General features: G+C 45.9%; 1 pseudogene; it reads left to right on the top strand.

The window, feature by feature from the left end:
- Positions 1–10,404: 10,404 nt before the first annotated feature.
- On the top strand, positions 10,405–10,525 carry LOC136647219 (5S ribosomal RNA; annotated as a pseudogene).
- Positions 10,526–21,471: the final 10,946 nt, after the last annotated feature.

Genomic DNA, 21,471 nt, shown 5'->3' with positions numbered 1-21,471 from the left:
TTAGCTGCGGACCGAACAGCAGCCATGACGGAGCCAGTCACAAGCTGTAGCAGTAGCAAAGTTCCACAGAGGGCATCTGACTGCAGTAGGCAGTTTCATCACTGTCTATCAGCAGTGGCCGATGAGAGAGAGAGAGAGAGAGAGAGAGAGAGGTGGGGAACAGCATTTGAAAGACATGAGGTCATGCATTTTTTTTTCCAATTAAACATTTCTGCCCACCTGTCTGAAGCATGTGTTGAAGCAATGTTCTGCACTAACTTCTATGCAACAAGGTATCTGCATCTGTGTTTGTAAGAAACATAGATTATGATTATGATTATACATGGAGTATAATTATTATTATATTATTATACTCCATTATACATGGAGTATATTATACATGGAGTATAAGTATTATATAAGTATTGTATATAAGTATTGTATAAGTATTATACATGGAGTATAATTATACTCCATATAAAACATGGATGATGATGATGATGATGATGATGATGATGATGATGATGGAATGGTTCTTTTCCTTCACACTGGAAAAACAGCACATTTATCTGCCACAGTAGTGGTGTGTTTGTTACACCTGCAATGCTAGCAAACATCTCTTATAGCAAATGAGCCAATGCCGGTTTCCTGATGATTCACCATGTGCCTCTAAAAGAAGAAAAAGGTCCTTTCTAGGACCTTCAACGAGATCATAATGAGACTTGCAGAAGTAAAATCCAATAGCCTAATTCACTGTTTCTCAATGTTTGTTCTTTGCTGTACCGGTCCACCTATTTGAAGTACCACTGGAAGTGACTGGCAGTTGCATCTGGCCTCCTGACCCAGAAGTGACATGACAAACACCAGAAAGAGTCTCAGGGTGGGAGGGCTTCTTCAAGTGCGGAAAAGCAGGCTTTGGAGCCCTGCCCAATGAGCTGAGCCTCTGATTGCTGTTTGTCATGTTGCATTACTGGTCTCACTGCCAGGTGGCAGGTGTCCAGGAGTCCCGTGAGTACCACCAGACACCACTTCAAGTACCACTGGTAGTACCTGTACCACTAGTTGAGAAACGCTGGCCTAATTCTAATGGATGGCATCCACCCAAGGGTTATTAAGGAATTGAAGAATGAAGTTGCAGATCTCTTGACTAAGGTATGCAACTTGTCCCTCAAAACGGCCATGGTGCCAGAAGATTGGAGGATAGCAAATGTCACACCTATTTTTAAAAAGGGAAAGAGGGGGGACCCGGGAAACTATAGGCCGGTCAGCCTAACATCCATACCGGGTAAGATGGTGGAATGCCTCATCAAAGATAGGATCTCAAAACACATAGACGAACAGGCCTTGCTGAGGGAGAGTCAGCATGGCTTCTGTAAGGGTAAGTCTTGCCTCACAAACCTTATAGAATTCTTTGAAAAGGTCAACAGGCATGTGGATGCGGGAGAACCCGTGGACATTATATATCTGGACTTTCAGAAGGCGTTTGACACAGTCCCTCACCAAAGGCTACTGAAAAAACTCCACAGTCAGGGAATTAGAGGACAGGTCCTCTCGTGGATTGAGAACTGGTTGGAGGCTAGGAAGCAGAGAGTGGGTGTCAATGGGCAATTTTCACAATGGAGAGAGGTGAAAAGCGGTGTGCCCCAAGGATCTGTCCTGGGACCGGTGCTTTTCAACCTCTTCATAAATGACCTGGAGACAGGGTTGAGCAGTGAAGTGGCTAAGTTGGCAGATGACACCAAACTTTTCCGAGTGGTAAAGACCAGAAGTGATTGTGAGGAGCTCCAGAAGGATCTCTCCAGACTGTCAGAATGGGCAGCAAAATGGCAGATGCGCTTCAATGTCAGTAAGTGTAAAGTCATGCACATTGGGGCAAAAAATCAAAACTTTAGATATAGGCTGATGGGTTCTGAGCTGTCTGTGACAAATCAGGAGAGAGATCTTGGGGTGGTGGTGGACAGGTCGATGAAAGTGTCGACCCAATGTGCGGCGGCAGTGAAGAAGGCCAATTCTATGCTTGGGATCATTAGGAAGGGTATTGAGAACAAAACGGCTAGTATTATAATGCCGTTGTACAAATCGATGGTAAGGCCACACCTGGAGTATTGCGTCCAGTTCTGGTCGCCGCATCTCAAAAAAGACATAGTGGAAATGGAAAAGGTGCAAAAGAGAGCGACTAAGATGATTACGGGGCTGGGGCACCTTCCTTATGAGGAAAGGCTACGGCGTTTGGGCCTCTTCAGCCTAGAAAAGAGACGCTTGAGGGGGGACATGATTGAGACATACAAAATTATGCAGGGAATGGACAGAGTGGATAGGGAGATGCTCTTTACACTCTCACATAATACCAGAACCAGGGGACATCCACTAAAATTGAGTGTTGGGCGGGTTAGGACAGACAAAAGAAAATATTTCTTTACTCAGCGTGTGGTCGGTCTGTGGAACTCCTTGCCACAGGATGTGGTGCTGGCATCTAGCCTAGACGCCTTTAAAAGGGGATTGGACAAGTTTCTGGAGGAAAAATCCATTATGGGGTACAAGCCATGATGTGTATGCGCAACCTCCTGATTTTAGGAATGGGTTAAGTCAGAATGCCAGATGTAGGGGAGGGCACCAGGATGAGGTCTCTTGTTATCTGGTGTGCTCCCTGGGGCATTTGGTGGGCCGCTGTGAGATACAGGAAGCTGGACTAGATGGGCCTATGGCCTGATCCAGTGGGGCTGTTCTTATGTTCTTATGATTTGAGTGAGTGAGTGAGTGAGTGAGTGAGTGAGTGGGATAGAACTAAGCTGTGAAGAGAATAGACAAGATGTCTAGTGTTAGAGAGAATTGAAACTAATGAGGAGGGTGCTGTCGTCCTGATGCTGTGCAAGTGATATCACAGGTAAGCCAACATGTACATGTAATTGTTTGGTTTTCATTGGACATCATTTGTGCTGAGAGCATTCTGTGTTGACCAAATAGGTAAAACAGATGTGGCACAGTAAGAAGAGTGTGCAATGTATTTGTGCTACCAGACCAAGGTCCATATACTACAAGATATTACCCAACTCCTGTTGTTTATCTCATGATCAGAGACTGCCCTTGATAATGGAGGTTTCATTTTTGGCTTTTTAAGGCAATGGTAGGCTCAGTGGTGGTGGTGGTTGTGACAGTATAGTGCCTCCAATGTACTTGGTACTTTATAGATTTCACAAGCAATAAACGACAGATCCTTGCTTCTAAAGAGTTTCCCATTTAAACTTGACAGTTGTGAAGATAATAGAGGGAGGGGAAATTGAGATAAAAGTAACATGAGATGAATGTGAGCAAATGTACTTCATTTTCGCTATAACTGGGGATGAGTCGAAGGGGGATGAGTGTCCCCCAATCTCCCATGACAGCAACTTCCAGAAGTATAGCCATCTTGACATCTTGTGGCCAAAACAATGGAGAGTCTCTTGGTCCTTTAAGATTAATAAATTTATGGAGGTGAAATTTATATCTATAGTGTTTTTGAAGTGGGCTTGAGCCATAATAAGATGCCACAAGGTTCTTGACTGTCCTGTGCCCCATGAATCTGTCCAATTCTTTTAAAAAGCAGTCTGGGCTACTGGTAATCATAGCAACCCTTGGCAGTGAATTCCATAAGCTCTGTTTACGTTACAGGAAGAATCAGTTCCTGTAATTCTGTGTGCAGTTCTATGAAATATCCTTCCACATTGCATATTTCCTTCACTCTCTGCTTCAGATTCCTGTGCCAGCATCCACATGGGATCCCATGATCTGTATGATTGCTTCACAGAAATGCATTGCGAACATGGGGTGTCAGTGCCAGCAAAACCCACTCTTCATTGTGCTTTTGCAGTTTACGTATTTTGAAGAATCCATTTGGCCAACTCTCAATAATACAGGCTGGGGGGTGGGGGAGCCACAGACAGTAGAAACCTGACTTGAAAGTGAATGATATTCGCCACAAGATGACAACTAGAAATTTGGGAGTGCCTTATCCTTTATTAATTGCTGCTCTCTGATCATCACCCCCCACAAATCCTCTCAAGGATACCATGAATAGGATCAACCCAGCAAAGAACAAATGTACTGCCCCAGGCTATGCAGCTGCATAGAAACTCAGAGCTCACTGATGAATTCAAAATCTAATTCTGCAGACTTCGGCAGTCCCTCTGAGATGCTCCTGAGGCAGCTCTCCAAGGAAAGGCGTTTAGTTAAGCACACATGCCTAGAAACCTTGCATTAATTTAAAAAAAAAAATCCAAGGAAAGGAGGAGCTCATTTTGCTAAATATTGTTAAATGCTCCCCACTCTCCTGAGCAATGAGATGTTCCAGGGGCAATACTATCCAGGTTGAATTGCTCTGCAGCTGAGGCAGCAACAGAGCAGGGATTCTTAACTGGTGGTATCCATACCTCTTGGGGGGTATGGGAACCAAATGATGGGGGTATAGAATTTGATTGCTGAACAATTTAAAAAAAAATTAAATTAGATTTTGAGTTGTGGATTTTGTTCATCACTAGGGGTCCAATCCTAACAGTGACTAAGAGAGCGACTAAGATGATTACGGGGCTGGGGCACCTTCCTTATGAGGAAAGACTATGGCGTTTGGGCCTCTTCAGCCTAGAAAAGAGACGCTTGAGGGGGGACATGATTGAGACATACAAAATTATGCAGGGAATGGACAGAGTGGATAGGGAGATGCTCTTTACACTCTCACATAATACCAGAACCAGGGGACATCCACTAAAATTGAGTGTTGGGCGGGTTAGGACAGACAAAAGAAAATATTTCTTTACTCAGCATGTGGTCGGTCTGTGGAACTCCTTGCCACAGGATGTGGTGCTGGCATATAGCCTAGACGCCTTTTAAAAGGGGATTGGACAAGTTTCTGGAGGAAAAATCCATTATGGGGTACAAGCCATGATGTGTATGCGCAACCTCCTGATTTTAGAAATGGGTTAAGTCAGAATGCCAGATGTAGGGAAGGGCACCAGGATGGGGTCTCTTGTTATCTGGTGTGCTCCCTGGGGCATTTGGTAGGCCGCTGTGAGATACAGGAAGCTGGACTAGATGGGCCTTTGGCCTGATCCAGTGGGGCTGTTCTTATGTTCTTAACTACAATTCCCAGGAGGCCTTGCAGGTCTCTTGTTATCTGGTGTGGTCCCTGGGGCATTTGATGGGCTGCTGTGAGATACAGGAAGCTGGACTAGATGGGCCTATGGCCTGATCCAGTGGGGCTGTTCTTATGTTCTTAACTACAATTCCCAGGAGGCCTTGCAGGTCTCTTGTTATCTGGTGTGCTCCCTGGGGCATTTGGTGGGCCGCTGTGAGATACAGGAAGCTGGACTAGATGCGCCTATGGCCTGATCCAGTGGGGCTGTTCTTATGTTCTAACAGTGCCTAGTGCCACTGGAACAGCCATTCTGGTGGCACTAGGGCACATTCCAACAGTCACAAAAAGTGACACACCTAAGCACATGGGCTGGCTGCTGCCAGAAGTGATGAGCAGCTGCCTCTCTACTCCAGATGCGTCACCCCAAGTAGATTGTGCAGGGGTGGGAGGGAGGCGGAGGTGGTTGGAACAGGGCAGCAACAGGGGCAGAGACAAGGGCAGATTGGGCCCAGGAAGGGGGCACGTTCAGTGGCAGCAGCAGCATCCACAAAATTCAACCCCCCTTCCCCAAGCTTGCTCTGCCTTCACACGTTCATGCAGATTTGTGTCAGCAATATCACTGGTGTAGATCTGAGTAGACCCATTGGGCCCGCAGGGGCTTGCCTCCAGGTGGCCTTTGGAGGCCAAAACCTCCCTGCAGGATGCAGCAGACACTATGTTGCTGCCACTACATCACTGCACAGGGAGTTACAGTGGATTGGGTGGATTGGCTTCAACTGATTCATTATGCCGTTATGGCTTGCATACGTGGAAAGGTAATTATGGTTAAAATCTAGATCAGGGGTGTCAAACTCATGTCATACAGAGGACCGAAAAGCATTCATGATGCCTGCTGAGGGCCAAAAATGATGTCATTAAACAGGTCAAAACCAGAAATAAACACTCTGTTCTCATGTAGGAACTCATTAGCTGCTAATGACAGGAGAGAAAATACACAAATCTTTGTCATATTTCAAGGAGAGCACAATTATCAGGTGGGCCACCCTTTCAGCAGTGTCACCTCAGCATTGCTCAGCAGCTGAGAGCCCGAGGGCCAGATAAAAAACTTCCAAGGGCCACATCTGTCCCCCGGGCCTTATGTTTGACACCCCTGATCTAGACAGTGTTTACATTTTACCTGAGAGACCATCATTTCTGATGGAGGGACTTCTCATTTTTAACTGCTCGCATGCTGGGTGTTAACTGAATTATTATACCTTTTTATGGTAGACATGCAAGTGTGAATCAGCTCTCAGGTGAGTAAACTGAGCCATAATAGAAAATATCTTGTTTGGTTCATACTTGGTACAAGCTGAGAGATGTTGATGAGAATTACGACAACGCACAAACCAGAAGAAGCCAGAGCTCTACCCTGAGGAACATGTGGTCTAAAAGTAAACCGGTGGAAGGCAATAAAAGAAGAGGAGGGAAATGGAGGCAGAAGTAAACAGGAAAAGAATGTCCATTTATTTTAGTGATGCACACTTATGTTTAGCACTTATTGTGTTGCAATTTGCAAATAAAGATGGCCTAGGTAAGACACAGCAAGTACGTAATGGATGTCCTTTATGTCCTTCACATAATAAGGTAGTTTTTCTTTTCTTATCTTCCAGCCATGCACAAAAAGAAAGCTCTTCCAGCCTGCAACTGTAATGACATGACTGCCACAGGGAAACACATTAAAATGCAAAGAAATCAGATCAGTTTTCTCCAGATATGAAAACAGAGAAAATTCTGCAGGTGGGGAAAAAATACTTTTATTGAACTGCTCAGAAGTCTTTTTTCCTTCAGTTCATCTAAAAAGGGGGCGGGGCAGGGTTCCAATGGGAACCTAAATGAAAAGTGAAACTGAACAATATTGGAGCCGCTTAAAATTCATTTCAAACCTGCAGTCTCCTTCAACCCACAATGTAGTTCTACAGTCATTGTGATCAACTAAACATCTGAGCCAGCCTGAAAGTTAGTTTATTTTTGCTTGTCCAGAATTCACATTTTACTGTGGGCTTCTAAAGAGGAATGACTGAAATCATGTGCCTTCTTCCATTAATCATGGCCAACAGAGAACATAAAAAGATGTGCTTCATCAGATGAGATAAGCCCGGTCGAATGAGAAGGTACAAGAAGACAAGTTGCTTGGAACTCTTCAAATATTTACAAGACTTTCTTTCACGAGTATTAAAAGCAGGTGATTTCAAAATTTGAAGGCACAGATTTTCAGCTTTTCTTCAGGAAACTATTCCGCATTGAGTCATCTCCCCTTTGCACATTGCTGAAAGGAGTGGGCCGTGTATGCGTCTGCTTGCTCTCAAAAGGCTTCTGGAGAGATTCACTGGTCACTATTAACTGAACTACAGTTTGTGGGCATATGGTTGAGGTCTTCTCTGTGGCAACATCCAAAATGTGTGGTGGCACCTGGGGCCATGACGTCAGTTGTTACTACTTAGAAGTGCCTGACTGTCAGTGGTGAACCTCTCATTTACTTGATGGGGCAAATGCTTCAGGCACGGAGCCTCACACACCTTTAGGACCCCGCGGAAGCCTCCCTGAGGCAGCCAGTGAGTTTGGAAACTGTGCTTCCAGTTTTCTGGAAGCACAGTTTAAAGTGCTGGGGAACCTTTAGGAGGCTTCCTGAAGTCATGCGAGACACTGTGCGCTCCAGTGGGGGGGGGGCGTATTTGCGTGTGGGGGGTGGCAACATCTTGTGGGGGGGGCACCATCACAGATCTTTGCCCTGGGGCACAGGGCTGGAGAGGTCTGCCACTGCTGACCATGATATCACCACCAATTACATCCAGGTTTACAGCACGCTCTGAGCGGTTACAAGCTGCTCTGAGCAACTCGCAATCGCTCCAAGTGCCTGTGAAAGGGGGTACAGGGGAAGGTACTGTGGTGGTGAGGAGGTGTCCTCATTGCCACAGTACCTTCTCCTGAACCCCCACCCATGCCAGCTGGCTCTGGCTCTGCCTTGGGATCCAACATCAGGGGTTTGGGTTGGCACCCCCTCAAGGCATGATACCCCGGACTCCCTGCTACCCCTTAGCTACACCACTGCATTTTTAATTATATTTTAATGTGATTAATGTATTAATTGTTATCTGCTTTTTTAGCCACCTGGAACATTTGCAGAAAGGCAGAACAAACATTTTATATAAATAAATATAGCATAGAGTCAGGTTACAGAGTGTCCTGGCCAGTCTTGTTTAGTTTATACTCATCCTGTCTGATCTGGAAGTTCACCTAGAATTTGTCCAACACTCTCAATGTCCAACGCTCCACTCCTTGATAGGAGTACTGAACTCCTTGTTGGATTTCATAGTGTTCTTTGCTGAGAAAGAAGCACTGCTCTATTCACTCTCCTTCTGAGACAGTCATCTGGAATGACTGCTGATGGAGACAGTTCTGGGAATGGCAGAGTGTGAGGGCTACCTCTACACTTTCTCAAGGTCACAGCTGCCAACAAGCAGCCCTCCCACACCATCATCACAGTTGCTCCTTCTCCAATCTTTCTCTCCCTTTGTCTTTCTTTTCTGTTCTCCTTCTCTTTTCCTACAGGCCTAAAACAGGGACCTCCAAACTGTAGCCCATGGCCGAATCTAGGGTTCGAGAAAAGCTCTCCCCCCCCATCAACGGAGCTTACCATTCTGCTGTCATGCCACATTTCTTTGAAGCAGAACATGTTACAAGGACGCTGAGGGCAGTCGCGCCTGTTGCCCAGCGTCCCAGAAGGCTGCGTGTCCGGGCAGAACATGACTGCCCAGAGTGTTCCTGTAACATGCTCTGCTCCAAGCAAATGTGGGCTTTTTTTTTGGCCTTTTTCTGTTTTAGGAAAGGGGACAAAGAGAAGTTGGCAGCTGACATACCAGCAGGCAGCACCCCTCAAAGGGGAACACATTTTGACTGCCAGTTACTTTCTTCCAACAGACAGAAGGTGGATGTGTATGTTGTGTATTTGGTTAGTAGCACCAACAACTTCTACAGCTACAGCCATAGAAAAATGCAATATTCCTTTGTGACAGATTTCTTAGATCATTTCTCTGCTTTCCTACATGGGGTGCATTTTTAAGAACAAGCAACCACAGAAAAATAGAAAAATTATCTCCTCATGGGTGCAATTTCCTTCTTCCAAACTCATCCACAAGGTTGAGAAGGAAAAGAGCTCTGGGGCTTCTTTTACAGTAGGAGCACACAGGGGCTGACTTTGAATCTTTTTTTTTTTTAAAAAGCCTGAACCAAGATGAAGCAACAGGCTTGGACATCTAGGCCGTCATGTTTCCCAAGGGCTAGCATGGAGCTCATGTTACATTAAAGCTGCAATCCTAAACAAACTTAACTGGGAGTATGATCCATTGTACCAAATGGGGTTTACTTCTGAGTGAACATGTATAAGATTGTGCTGTAAGGTTAGACTCTTATGCAAATTTACTTGGGAGTCAATCCTATTGAATGGGACTTCATTGGGAGAATTAGAACAGACAAGAGAAAATATTTCTTTACTCAGCGTGTGGTTGGTCTGTGGAGTCTGTGGAACTCCTTGCCGCAGGATGTGGTGACGGCATCTGGCCTGGACACCTTTAAAAGGGGATTGGACAAGTTTCTGGAGGAAAAATCCATTATGGGTTACAAGCCATGATGTGTATGCGCAACCTTCTGATTTTAGAAATGGGCTATGTCAGATGCAAGGGAGGGCACCAGGATGCAGGTCTCTTGTTATCTGGTGTGCTCCCTGGGGCATTTGGTGGGCCACTGTGAGATACAGGAAGCTGGACTAGATGGGCCTATGGCCTGATCCAGTGGGGCTGTTCTTATGTTCTTATGAACTGACCCACTTCCAGAGTTTGGGATGAAATGAGCTCGTTCTTTAAATGTATAATAATTTACAGAGCAGAAATAAGTGGCAGGTAAAGAAAACACTTTTATGAAGAAATGTAAAGTTAATTTTGTTGTTGTTGTTACAGACTTAATGGAGCGTGACAATGCAGGCATGGCAACAGTAAAGGGAGTGTGTCAGGAGGAGCTCCTGCATTTTGGCATTTGCCACTACAGCACTGCTCACCCATGTGTGAGCAGGACCAATAGCATAGCCAGAAGGGGGTGGCCCAGTAAGTACAGCAGGTACCACAATACACCATGTAAGCGCCCCCCCCCAACTTGCCCTTGGACCCATTCCAGCAATATGTGCACCTGTGCATTTCCATCACTGCCCAGAATGGCTCTGATGAGAGGGAGGGGCCACTTACACAGCACATTGTGACACCTGCAATACTTACTGCACCACCCTATTCAGTGGGCCACTGTTACCCTGCACATGCCTGATCTCATCTGATCTCAGAAGCTAAGCAGGGTCAGGCCTGGTTAGTACTTGGATGGGAGACCTCCTGGGAATACCGGATGCTGTAGGCTTATACCATAGTCTTTCGAGACTGAAGGCTGCCAACCAACCCTCCTCTGGCTACGCTACTGAGCAGGACTCCATCTGCTTTCAGAGCCAGTGGCTCATGATCCCTGTTTCCCAATGAAAAATGGTGCATCTTCAACCATGTAGTTCAGGAATTTACTTACTTTTAAAAACTGAAATCTGACAAAGGTTCGTGAGCCCAATAAACATTTGTAGTCACAAGTTCCCTTTGGCAGTATGAGGAACTCTGAACCCAATCTTGTAAAGAACTGTATCCTAGTGAGTCCCTTTAAGGTTTTGAAAATGAATTTTTTTTTTCTTACTTTGCAACCGGAGCTTGAAACTCTTTTATGCTGTCAGCCCTCAATACCAGTAGCCAGAAGAATTGTCAATGAACCATGAAACAGAAAAGGTCAGATTTGTCTCAGGCAGATATAAAAAGGGTTGTGGATCAGTTCTTTCTCCTTTATTCAGCGCTAGCTTGGCTTTTCATGGAGACATTTGGGAAGAAGTTGCTTTGTATGAAATTAACCTTAATCTCTTGCCAAGTGGGAATAAAGGGATCAATGAATGCAATGTAGGGCCCATTAATTTCTCAGCTTCATCAGTTCCTTTTGAAGGCATGCAATATCTATTTTTATATTACAAAAGACAAAGAGTTACATTAGGCCATATTAAGGTCGTAAGTTGAAACCGGGGGAGGGGGGGACCCAGCAAATGTCAAAGATGAGGTTTCAGAAACAATGTTAATGCAAGCATTTTGCAGATTTTTTTGGTGTATTTTATGGTCTATAAGGGGAGCTATTCTTTTATTGTTTCCAACTGGGCCACCCTGAGAATATTTTTGTTTATAGAAGAGTGAGGTCGACATTAAATATTTTATACATTTATAAAAGCAAGTAAGTGAATACATGTGGAATCTGCATGGGGCTGTGACTAAATAGACTTTGATAGGGGAGGATACATGCTCCATTTATCACCCACCCACAGGTAACATTGGGCCAGCCATCCTCTCCAATCCCTCCATACCCCACAGGACCACCATGAAGATAAAAATAAAGGTGGAGGACAAATCATGTACATCAGTCTAAACCAGGGGTGTCCAAACTTTTTGGCAGGAGGGCCACATCATCTCTGACACTGTGTTGGGGGCCGGGATGAAATAAAGAATAAATTTACATTTCAAATTTGAATAAATTTGAATAAATGAATATATTAGAGATGAAACTTATATGAATGAAGAAAGTCTTGCAATAGCTCAAGGCCTCTAAAAGACCTTGCACAAAGCAAGGCCAGCCTTTCCTTTGCTGCCACTGCTACTTCATAGATGTGAACAGCAAGCAGTGGAGGGAGCCCTCATCCCACAGCTCATGTGAGACATTGCACAGTTGGCCATCACACTGAGAGCAGTTGCATTAGGCCAACATTGGCTCCAGCAAGACTCCGGAGGGCCAGACGCTCATCGGAGACTAGGGGCTCCCTGAGGGCTGGATTGGGAGTTCTCGAGGGCTGCAAGTGGCCCCAGGGCCGGGGTTTGGGCACCCCTGGTCTAAACTCTCTGGAGATCACGCAGGATTAACCTTTAATCAATACAATCACGGCTGGCCTTAGGAATTGCAAAACCCAATGCAAAATATTTTTGTGTGGCCCTCCCACCTCTCACACCTACTCACCAGGATAAGCATCGTTGAGACACCAAGCAGCAGCATCACTGCCAACTGCTTCTGGAGGTGGGCAATTTCAAGCCAGGGTGGGTGGGAAGGAGGGCCATCCAGCCACAATGCTCCACTTGCCACTCTCTCCTTGCGATGCATGAGCATGGAAGATTTCATGCATACCAGACCATCAGCTACAGAGCAAGGTACTGGCTGCAGCTGCAGGCCCCAGTACAGGGCCCCTCCAGGAGCAGAGCCCGTTTTGGCCAAATTGCCCTAAGGTCAATCCTGAATACAGGACATCAGTGGCTTACCCAGCATGTTTGACATCTGGAGCTGATCGTTTTTAGAACACCTCCCTCCTCTAACTTTCAACAGGGACCAGCACCTGCTGGAAGCCCACAGCTCCTCCCGGATCTGATACTCCAGAAACAAGGGCAGCTCACAGGTGACTCCTTGCAAATTCATCTTCAGAAACTTAGGGCTGTGAGGAGGCCGGGAAGGGGACGTCACAGCATGGGGAAGGGGTCAATGTTGCTCAGTGATGCAAGGATGTGGCCACTTCTCCTGCACTGATTGTGTCCCCTCCGGAAGATTCTAAGGCAGCCATCTGCAGTTGTGGCAGTGAGCACCTATTGCTGCTGCTTGGCTATAAGGTGGCTTGGGCTGCTCCACCCTTAGTTCTCCTCTCCCAGGGGCTAGGGAGGAGAGAGATACTAGGGAGGAGAGAGAGTTGACAAACCCTGCTTGAGCACAGAGAGTCCTGGGCTGTAAATGCAGAGTCGGCTGCTGGGAAGCTGTTTTCAGGGTGAGGAAAGAGTAAATTCTCTACAAACAATACATTGCTTGCACCCAGGGCAGACCCCTCCCACCACACCACCCTTGGTATGCCAATGCAATACATTTTAACTGTATTTGGGGATAGAAACATGCCTGGTGAGGGTGAGTAGGGATGGGACACACAAAGAGAAAATATGCTTCAGGGGGGTGTCTTCAGTTGCTGCAGGACAGATTGAGGGCAGTACTGCCATGAACAGTCAACCATTTTGAAAGGTCTTTAAAATATTTATGCATGACAATTAAAATGATGTGAAAAGAAAAAAAGATGTAGCCCTAAGATGGAGGTAGGCTGATGTGGCAGTGAGATGCTTGAAAGATTATTCTGGGTGAGAAATTGGTCTGAATATATAGAAGGATGATTAATTTTTAATGAAAAACGAGCAGTCCTCTAGCTATGAGAAACTTCATCCACATGATGGTATTGGTGGCAGGTTAGGAGAGACGGGGCAGAAGTGCAGTACAGAAGAGAGAGCTGGTGCTCAAAAGCGGTGATTGATTTTAAGGAGAAGGCACAACACGTTTTGATTATAGGTCTTTCTCAGGGGCACAGTTTCTACATTTTCTAAGACAGCAATATCAGTTCATTTAGAAATACTTTTCAAAAAGAGAACCAATGTGGTGCAGTTTAGTGTGACAGGCTAGCACTTGGAAGACCAGGGTTCGAATCAAAGACAGGAGTGCAGCCATGAAGTTCATTGGGTGACCTTGGGCCAGTCATCTTCTCTCAGCCTAATGAAACCTGAATGGCTGTTGTGAGGATAAAAGGTAGTAGAGAATCATGTGTGCAACCCTGATCTCCCTGGAGGAAGGACAGGAAAGGAATGTAATAATATAAAAATATTATTGACCAGAACACACACCTGCGGCTCATTTAATAAGCTAAGGGAGATAATAGTTGGCACGCTGTAAACTATTTATGCACTGCTTTTCAGTTAAAAGTTCCCAAATGAGTTTATGTAGCAAAACAAAATGAAAAAATGGTTCCCTGTCTCAAAGGGGTTCACAACTGACCAAAGAAACAGAAGAGTCACCAGCAAACAACCACTGGAAAATATGTTCTGCTGTGGTGAAGAGAGACAATTTCTTTCCCTCTGTTCCCTCTAAGGGAACTACCACTTCAAAGTTGCTTTTCCCTCTGTTCCCTCTAAGGGAACTACCACTTCAAAGTTGCTTTTTGCTCCAGTAACAGGAGTAATAAGAACATAAGAACATAAGAACAGCCCCACTGGATCAGGCCATAGGCCCATCTAGTCCAGCTTCCTGTATCTCACAGCGGCCCACCAAATGCCCCAGGGAGCACACCAGATAACAAGAGACCTCATCCTGGTGCCTTCCTTGCATCTGGCATTCTGACATAACCCATTTCTAAAATCAGGAGGTTGCGCATACACATCATGGCTTGTACCCCGTAATTGATTTTTCCTCCAGAAACTTGTCCAATCCCTTTTTAAAGGCATCTAGGCTAGACGCCAGCACCACATCCTGTGGCAAGGAGTTCCACAGACCGACCACACGCTGAGTAAAGAAATATTTTCTTTTGTCTGTCCTAACCCACCCAACACTCAATTTTAGTGGATGTCCCCTGATTCTGGTATTATGTTAGAGTGTAAAGAGCATCTCCCTATCCACTCTGTCCATCCCCTGCATAATTTTGTTTGTCTCAATCATGTCCCCCCTCAGGCGTCTCTTTTCTAGGCTGAAGAGGCCCAAATGCCATAGCCTTTCCTCATAAGGAAGGTGCCCCAGCCCTGTAATCATCTTAGTCACTCTCTTTTGCACCTTTTCCATTTCCACTATGTCTTTTTTGAGATGCGGCGACCAGAAGTGGACACAATACTCCAGGTGTGGCCTTACCATAGATTTGTACAACGGCATTATAATACTAGCCGTTTTATTCTCAATACCCTTCCTAATTATCCCAAGCATAGAATTGGCCTTCTTCACTGCCGCCGCACATTGGGTCGACACTTTCATCGACCTGTCCACCACCACCCCAAGATCTCTCTCCTGATCTGTCACAGACAGCTCAGAACCCATCAGCCTATATCTAAAGTTTTGATTTTTTGCCCCAATGTGCATGACTTTACACTTACTGACACTGAAGCGCATCTGCCATTTTGCTGCCCATTCTGCCAGTCTGGAGAGATCCTTCTGGAGCTTCTCACAATAACTTCTGGTCTTCACCACTCGGAAAACCACTCTTATTATTCCCCTTAATGTTGCTGGCCATGCGTTCCTCAAAGTCTCGCTTGGTCTCCCATATCACCTTCTTACATTTCTTTTGCCACAGTTTATGTTCTTTTTTATTCTCCTCATTAGGGAAAGACTTCCATTTACGGAAGGAAGCTTCCTTGCCCTTCACAGCCTCTCTAACTTGGCTGGTTAGCCATGCGGGCACCCTCCTGGATTTAGTGGTACCCTTCTTTCTTTGCGGTATACACCTCTGCTGGGCCTCTATTACTGTTGTTTTAAGCAGCCTCCATGCACTCTGGAGAGATTGGACTCTTTTTACCCTCCCTTTCAACCTCCTTCTAACCAGCCTCCTCATTTGAGGGAATTCTGCCCGTCGGAAGTCAAGGGTTTTTGTTAGAGATTTGCCTGGTATTCTTCCCCCAACGTGCATGTCAAAACGGATCGCAGCATGATCACTGTTCCCCAATGGCTCAGTAACATTGACATCTCTAACCAGGTCCTGTGTACTGCATAATATTAAATCCAGAGTCACCTGCCCTCTGGTGGGCTCCGTGACTAGCTGCTCTAAGCCACAGTCATTTAGCACGTCAAGAAATCTGGTCTCCTTATCGTGACCAGAACACAAATTGACCCAGTCAATATGAGGATAATTGAAGTCCCCCATGATTACAACCCTGTCCCTCCTTGTCACCTCCCTGATCTGTTTCCTCATTTCAAGGTCCCCATTCGATTTCTGGTCTGGAGGACGATAGCACGCCCCCAGTATTACATCGCTGCACAAGCCTGGTAATTTAACCCACAGAGATTCTATGGTGGAGTCTGACCCACCTTCAATCTCTACTTTGCTGGATTCTATCCCTTCCTTAACATAAACGGCCACCCCACCTCCAACACGCCCCTGCCTGTCCCTCCTATAGAGTTTATAGCCCAGGTATCCCACTGATTCTCCGCATTCCACCAGGTTTCCGTTATGCCCACTATGTCAATATTTTCCCTTGTCACCAGACATGCCAGTTCTCCCACCTTTGCTCGTAGACCAAAACGATTACGTTTGCCCATAATCTGCGGTCATACATAGAACTCTACAGGGGTTCAACTTCAAGGTATGTCACTAGGTTAAAGTTAAGATTGTCAGGCCTTTGGCATCTCCCAGGCTTTGAATTGCTGTTAGCCAGGACATGGCAGAGGGGCCTTGATGTCCAGGCCCGGTGAATGTTAACTAGGGGTGCCCAAACCCCAGCCCTGGGCCACTTACGGCCCTCAAGGCTTCTCTATGTGGCCCTCAGGGAGCCCCTAGCCTCCAATGAGCCTCTGGCCCTCCGGAGATTTGTTGGAGCCCACACTGGCCCGATGCAACTGCTCTCAGCATGAGGGCAACTGTTTGGCCTCTCGAGTGAGCTGTGGGCTGAGGACTCCCTGCACTGCTTGTTGTTTCACGTCTGTGATACAGTAGTGGCAGCAAAGGAAAGGCCAGCCTTGCTTTGTGCAAGGCCTTTTATAGGCCTTGAGCTATTGCAAGTCCTTCATTCATTCATATAAGTTCATCTTTAATACATTCATTTACGTAAATTTATTCAAATTTGAAATGTAAATGAATTCAGCCCCCGACACGGTGTCAGAGAGATGATGTGGCCCTCCTGCCAAAAACTTTGGATACCCCTGATGTAAACAAATGTAACTGTAGCACTCATCAGTAATTAAATGCACCTGTGTAAGGTGGGAGCCATGTGACTCAGGGAAATGTGTGCTGAGGCATGGAGCCCATGGAGGAGTGGTACAATACACCACTGAGCAGCCAATCAGAGCAGGTCACAAGACTGTCATGGGATGATGAGGTCGCCCTGTTCTGATTGGCTGGCTCTGGTATATAAGGAGACTGGTGCAGACAGCAAGTGTGCGTTGCTGTGGTGGATGTTTGAGGTGAAGCACTGCTTGTTTGTTTTCTGACTCTGACTGCGCCTTGCTGTATCCCTGACTTCTGGACCGTTTGACTGACTGCTCTTCTGCCTGATCCTTACCAATACATGCTTCTCTACTCAACAAGCCTGTGTCTGTGGCTTTGTTTGGGACCAGTTGCTTCCTGTGCTGCCCCACTGCTCTGCTGCTGACAAGGAGGCACATTCCATTCTCCTCTGCCAGCCTGACAAAGATAATGTTTCCTTCTGGTACCACAGCAGCCCAATCTATCTAGGATTGGGCTGGAGCATGGAAGGTTTTACAACAGTTAGGCTAATGGAAGCTTCTCCCCAGGTAAGGGACTGAATGTTCCCTTACCTGGAGGAGACTTCTGTGACCCCCCCCCGCACATGCTCCAGTGGCGCAGCTGCATCGGCAGGGGGTATGTATTTAGGACTGGACTGTAAATTAGCGAGTGATCTCAATTTGGATCAGGGCAACAGTTGTGGATGTGATTAATAAATATGAGAACTAAACACTGAGCAGGTGAGGAGGAAGCAAATCCAGCACAAAGTCTTGAGTGGTCAATGAACAGGCAGGAGTCACTTTAAGACTTCAAACAGGAATCGCAGACTAGGGAACAAGGACAGTAAAGGACAGATCTTTCAGTATCCTAGGCATATCCCAATCAACAGACAACTTGCTCTAATTTCCAAAACCTTCCAAAGATCAACTGAACCCTTACTATGTGCTTCCTGGGATGGACTATCTCTTCCAGCTCCACTCCCTTCTTGAATAGTGGCAAGCCTTAAAGGGGAAAATCTGGAGCCTAGCACCCCATTGCTGCTCTTGATGGATACATTTGTAAGCAAGACCCTGGAAAAGTAAGACCGGTGCTTTTCAACCTCTTCATAAATGACCTGGAGACAGGGTTGAGCAGTGAGGTTGCAAAGTTTGCGGACGACACCAAACTTTTCCAAGTGGTGAAGACCAGAAGTGATTGTGAGGAGCTCCAGAAGGATCTCTCCAGACTGGCAGAATGGGCAACAAAATGGCAGATGTGCTTCAATGTCAGTAACCTCCTGATTTTAGAAATGGGTTATGTCAGAATGCCAGATGCAAGGGAGGGCACCAAGATGTAGGTCTCTTGTTATCTGGTGTGCTCCTTGGGGCATTTGGTGGGCCGCTGTGAGATACAGGAAGCTGGACTAGATGGGCCTATGGCCTGATCCAGTGGGGCTGTTCTTATGTGCTTATGTTCTTATGTTGTTGATAAGAGTGCCAGCCTCTCTAGGAATCTGGCTTGGAGGTTGCTGTTACTGGTGGTCCCAGCTCAGGGGTCTCTGGTTCAAGAGATTCCTGGCTATTGGGTTTAGGCTCTGTATCAGGGTTGGACCCAGCATCTCCACAGCCTGTGCCACTGAGCCTCCTGAGCTCAATCATCTCCCTCTGTGTCAGTGTCCAGGTCACCACTTGCAACTGGAGTCACAGCAGACTGGGTTTAGGTACCCATAATTGTACTTAAAAAGTGTATAGACTGTCAGGAGTGTGAGTCAGCATGCTCTAAAAGTGGGTAATGATGGGGACATGTGCAGCTTTCTAAGATAGTTGTTCCACAGTCTGGATGCTGCTGCAGAAAACATTCCACTTTCACATGCACTGGATGCCTTTAAAGGGGGCTTGGACAGATTTATTGAGGAAAAGTCTATCTCAGCTTGCAAGCCATGATGACTGTATGCAACATCCGGGTTTCAGAAGTAGCCTATCTCTGAATGCCAGATGCAAGGGAGTGGCAACAGGATGCAGGTCTCTTGTTGTCCTGTGTGCTCCTGGAGGCACAAGGTGGGCCACTGTGAGATTCAGGAAGCTGGACTAAATGGGTCCTGGATCTGATCCAGTAAGAGTCCCCTTATGACACCTGCCATACTTCTGGTGGTGGAGGAATGCAGTTTCCTAAGTAGTAGAATGAAGTATGACACTCATATAACGCTCTTCCTTCAAGCAGCTTCAAGAAGGATTTAGGTTCCCTGATGGTCTCACACCCAGACAGCTTATAAGGCCAAACGTGCTTAGCTTCAGCAGTTAAAGAACTCTTGTAGCCCAGTCCTAACCAACGTTCCAGCACCAGCTGTGCTGTTCCAGCTGTGATGCAGCCCTGAGGTAAGGAGATGTTCCCTTACCTTTAGGAGGCCTCCGGGATCACCCCCACCACCGAATGCAGTATGCACCCCATTGGCACAGCTGCATTGGTGCTGGAGAGTTGGTTAGGACTGGGCTGTTAGTTGACTAAGCAATTAATTAACTGAATAAATTGGCATACATTTGATCAAGAGAAAGCTAATGATTCTCAAGAAAATAAGCATAGTCTTTGCTTTTGATGACATGAAGTCATCATTTTAGAAGAGGCACTTTCCTTGCAGAGACAGGGCACTACAGAACTCTTCCTGGTCACTACCAGGAAGCACAAACACTGAGCACTGAGAACCAAGATCTTAATACATGCGGGCGAGTGCATGTGGGGAAAACCAGCCCCAGGCTGTATAGGATATAGCCCCAGGCAAGCACAAACACTTAAACTTGTCCTTGGAAACAGGCCAGGAGTCATTTAAAGTGCTTCAAACCCAATGGAATATGTTCCCTAGGGCTTGTCCCAGTTAGCAGACTAGCAGCTTTATTCTGGATTAATTATGCCTTATTTGTCATGATCTTCATTGTGTTCCAAGTGCCTCAAATATATTGCTAATATTGTTTTCATAAGAACAGGTCAATATTACTATTGTCATATTACAAATGGGTGTGTGTGTGTGTGTGTGTGTGTGTGTGTGTGTGTGTTGAGGCTGAGAGAGAATGGCTTGCCCTAAGATCACAGAGTGAGTCTATAGCAAAAGCAAGAGGCAAACCAAGGATTTTCTAATGCAAGTTTCTCTTAACCATTACACTACACCAGCTCACAGGCTGCTGGAGGAGGAGTTGCAGAAACCTGGGTCTTGGAAATAATCTGTGAGCAGCATTTGTAGGAAACTGGGAACAGTGGGAGGAAGAGCCAAGTCATGGTAGTAGAAACCTGAACTGGTTTGCTTTGGGAGCAAAAAACCTTTCGTTTTGATCGAAACAGATGCTGCCACCAAAGCACCCTGCAGACATAAACTTCAGGGTAAAGACTGTTATGTCTGTGTCCATGGACTGAGGCTGCAAGACGCAGTTGCCTTCCTGAAGCTGGGAATGTTAGTCTGTGCCAGGATTGGTGACCACCTGGGAACCCGACATGTGCTCCTTTGAGTTCTATGGTGAACAAAAGGCATGATAAAATAAAGTAAGTCTCTCTGTTCCTGTTTCTTCCTCCAGAGAAGAATCTACAGAAAACATCTGAAGGCAGAGCAGTTTCTGAGCAGTTTCTGAGAGAATTCTGAGGAAATCATTGCTGCCTGTGGTGTGTGCCCTCATTATTTTTCTACCTCAACGTCAACTTTGGTTAAGCCATTTTGGGAGCGTTTCAAAACCCTGCAAAACCTATTTGGCCAGAGAAGATAGCAAAGCAGAACAAAAATATGAAGGTGTGCACCACAGGGATCTGCCTTCCCACCTTCATCTCTCTGAGATATCATCCATCTCTTGGAGGCCAGCATCTTCCGCCTCAGTCTCTCCCTACCAGAAGGTTCATGGGCCTCCATATGTTTGGATGATGAGCCAGAGTTAAAAAGTTTTTCTGTCTACTTTTCAAAGATGAATAGTAGCCTGTAGCACAGTAGCCTGTTCCTACACCAGCTCAAGTGCCAAACTATAAAAATAGCTCACCCCAGAGGGCTCCGCAGACTCTTCCATTAATGTGAAAAATCCATCATTTACTAGAGATGCAGCGTGAATGGACGTGGATGATCTTTAATCACTGGTAGAAAAAAAGCCAAGTTCTCAGCTCCGCAGCACAAAATTATATATAGCCGGGGCCAATTCTTTTAGATTTAACTTAGAACAGCTTGAGACTTCCATATATTCCCCCTAGGAAAATGAAGTCTAAGGAGCATGCAGCCTGAATTACCAGCTGGCTAACAGAATTTATATTCCTAATACACAAAGTACCATTTGGAAGAGCTAGGAACAGTGGTGGGCTACTAGTTCTGCTGCAATATGCTTTTCTCCCACTGTATTCAGGGTTGATAGATGATCATACCTTTGATCTGAAGCATATTTCTCCTGGACAAGCATAGAACATCTCTTTAAAAACAGCCACCTAGCCACTTTGCAGCATGCTCATTAAGGTGCACACATCCGCATGCACTACATAACCAGAAACATGTCACATAAGTACTCTACACATGTGTGTTGGTCCCATATGCACAAAAATTTTTCCTCTCAAAGCAAGGGTGGGA

This window comes from Tiliqua scincoides, chromosome 3 (genome assembly GCF_035046505.1).
Source record: "Tiliqua scincoides isolate rTilSci1 chromosome 3, rTilSci1.hap2, whole genome shotgun sequence".
NCBI lineage: Eukaryota > Metazoa > Chordata > Lepidosauria > Squamata > Scincidae > Tiliqua > Tiliqua scincoides.
This window is presented reverse-complemented; position numbering and strand designations above follow the sequence as displayed.